Here is a 2,870-nt window from a genome sequence, read left to right as displayed (position 1 = left end):
ATGAATATGAATATGGATACGAATATGGATATGGATATGAATATGAATATGTTTATGTTGATATGAAAATGTTTATGAAAAAGTTTATGAAAATGTTTATGTTTAAAGAGGATGCATCATTATGAAAATGTTTTTATTTAAAGTTTATGCATCATGAAAATGGTTTTGTTTAAAATTTATGCATCTTCATGAAAACGATATTTTAAGTACAAGTATTTTTCACTGTTGTATGTGAACTGTATTACGTATTACTTGTTATCAAGGATATGACGTGTTGAGTCTTTAGACTCACTAGGTGTGATTGATGCATGTGCTAATGATTATGAATATGTTAAGGGAGGTCTTGATGGTTGACTTTGCTGGACTGAAGGTGCACATAACCCGAGGACCGACGCTAGTTTTTCGCACTAGTTAAGATTTATGATTTTTAAGATTTTGTTAAAGATATTTTATGACTTATATTTATGATTTGAGAGGTTTTTGAGAGATTATAGTATGTGCTGTATTTCTCAAATATATAGTTGGTTGTTTTAATTTTAAAATGGTTCTAAAATATTTTTATGCAAATTTGCATGGTTCGGCCGATGCTATGTAAGGTTTTAAAAAAAAAAAAATTCTAGCACATTTTAAGAAAACGAAAGGCAGACGTTTCATATATCATATTTCTTTTAAACTAAGCATGCAACACCTCTTTTAGTATTAGCGTTTTTCATCATAAAATTTCATAAACATTTAAAATAATATTTTAACATTCAGCACAACATTCAGGGCACTGCCATGGCGTCTAACATTTTTCAAACCTAACTTTAGCATTTTTCAAAATAAAGCATAAACATCATATTTTCTCAAAATCTTTCAAAAGCGTAATAAGTCATAAAATATTTAAAGTAAACTTAAATCATAAACAAAGTGCGGAAAACTAGCAAAGGTCCTCGGGTTGTGTGCACTTTCAGACATCAAGGTTATGAGCCTTGCGAGCTACCAAACTCATTAAGTCCTCCATCAAAATCATGCTCACAACATCGATCACACCTAGAGAGTCTAATGAATCAGCAAACCTTAATCATGATAACAAGTAGAACATATACAATAACATGCATCAATAAAAATATTTTTACTAAAAATAGCTTTTCATGAATATGCATAAGCTTTAAACCTTTTTTCTTTCATCTTACTTTTTTCATTCATCATATACGTATACGTTTATCTTTTTATTGAATTTTGATACTTAATTGTGACTTCGTATGAGCTGTAGTTCGATGGATCCATCTACGTATAACCATGGTACCAAGCGGCGGGGACATCAACGACACTCTCACCCGTCAACTTAGCCATGGCCTTACATATCATCATATCATTTCGATGGAAATACGATCTTCGGACTCCCTCTGGGGTCTTCTCCTGTGAATGTGCTCTTTCTGGGCCTTTTCCCGCATCCGGGCTCTCTCTGGGACCTTCTCCCATAGACGGGCTCTCTCTGGGGTCTTTTGCCTCACGATATCCCCAATCACATCCTTATGTCACAATCAAGTCACTTCATTCAACCTTTTATCATTTTCATCATTTATAAAAATCCATGCATATATATATCATATTTCTTTTAAACTAAGCATGCAACACCTCTTTTAGCATTAGCGTTTTTCATCATAAAATTTCATAAACATTTAAAATAAACATTTTAACATTCAGCACAACATTCAGGGCACTGATGAAACTTAAACTTAATAATTTATTATATTTTAAAACCTATATTTTAAAATTTAAGTTTCATTAAAATTATAAAATTATGTTATTTTAGTATTGTGTGTTTATATTTAAATGTCAAAATGAGGTGAATCAAGTGGCCAAATTCATCTACAGACAATTCCCCACATGTTTGCTGTTTTGAGCAGAGTCAAATTCGGTGATTAAAGTCGTGGAACAAAACAATGAAAAAAAGGACATGGAATTGAAGTTGGAGGAGACAAAGACTACAATTACAACTACATGGCATTAATAAAATTTTTGACTCTTTCTCTCATTTGGCCTATAAATAGAGGCCTTGTGCTAGCTTGAGAATCATTCTATCTCATTGTAAAATATTGTGTGAGTGTAAATAAAATTTCTAAGTTCCAATATATTTTTCATTTTCCCAATTATGAGTGATGTTTTTAGTGTTGATCAAAAGTAAGCTCTTGGAAAGCTTAATCTATTATGTCAAGGTGAAGAGGATGAATTCATTCTCGGTGAAGTAAGATTGTTTATATTTTGTATATTCTTTCTTTATTTCTTTTCATTTTGCTAATTTCTTTTTATTGTAGGTATAAAAATGAATTATTTGTTGTTATCAATTTACATCAAATGCTTGATACCATTGAAGTGGTTATCTTGATTTGTTGTTTAATTTTGATACAATAAATATTCATCAATTATTATTGTTATATTATACATATATATATATGTATATAATTATATCATATATTTTTCATTTAGACGATAGCGTGGCTCTGCCGGTTGTTCTAAATGAAATATAATGATTTAATTTAACATTTATTTTATGCAGTTATATATTTATATAGTTATATATATAATAATAGGTACCATATATAAAATATCGGTGAATTCGGTATTTTCTATAGTGGGAACTATATTATATTAGGTGTGTGTTTAAATATTTAATTTTCTTGGAACCATTATTTATGGTGGTTTCCTTTGTTTTACTTTTAGTTAAACAATATTGCATAAACCAAGAATAAATCCTCGAGCCTTGACAAAATTTATAATTTGTAAACTTCGTTCTTGCATTTGGTAATCTATAAATTAATAAATTTAAACTTAAAATAACCTCTCTGTGGATCGATCTCGTACTTCCAAAATATATTACTTGTAGA

This window comes from Primulina huaijiensis, chromosome 15 (assembly GCF_012295235.1).
Source record: "Primulina huaijiensis isolate GDHJ02 chromosome 15, ASM1229523v2, whole genome shotgun sequence".
Lineage (NCBI taxonomy): Eukaryota > Viridiplantae > Streptophyta > Magnoliopsida > Lamiales > Gesneriaceae > Primulina > Primulina huaijiensis.
The sequence above is the reverse complement of the archived record's forward strand: the minus strand, read 5'-3'. Positions refer to the sequence as shown.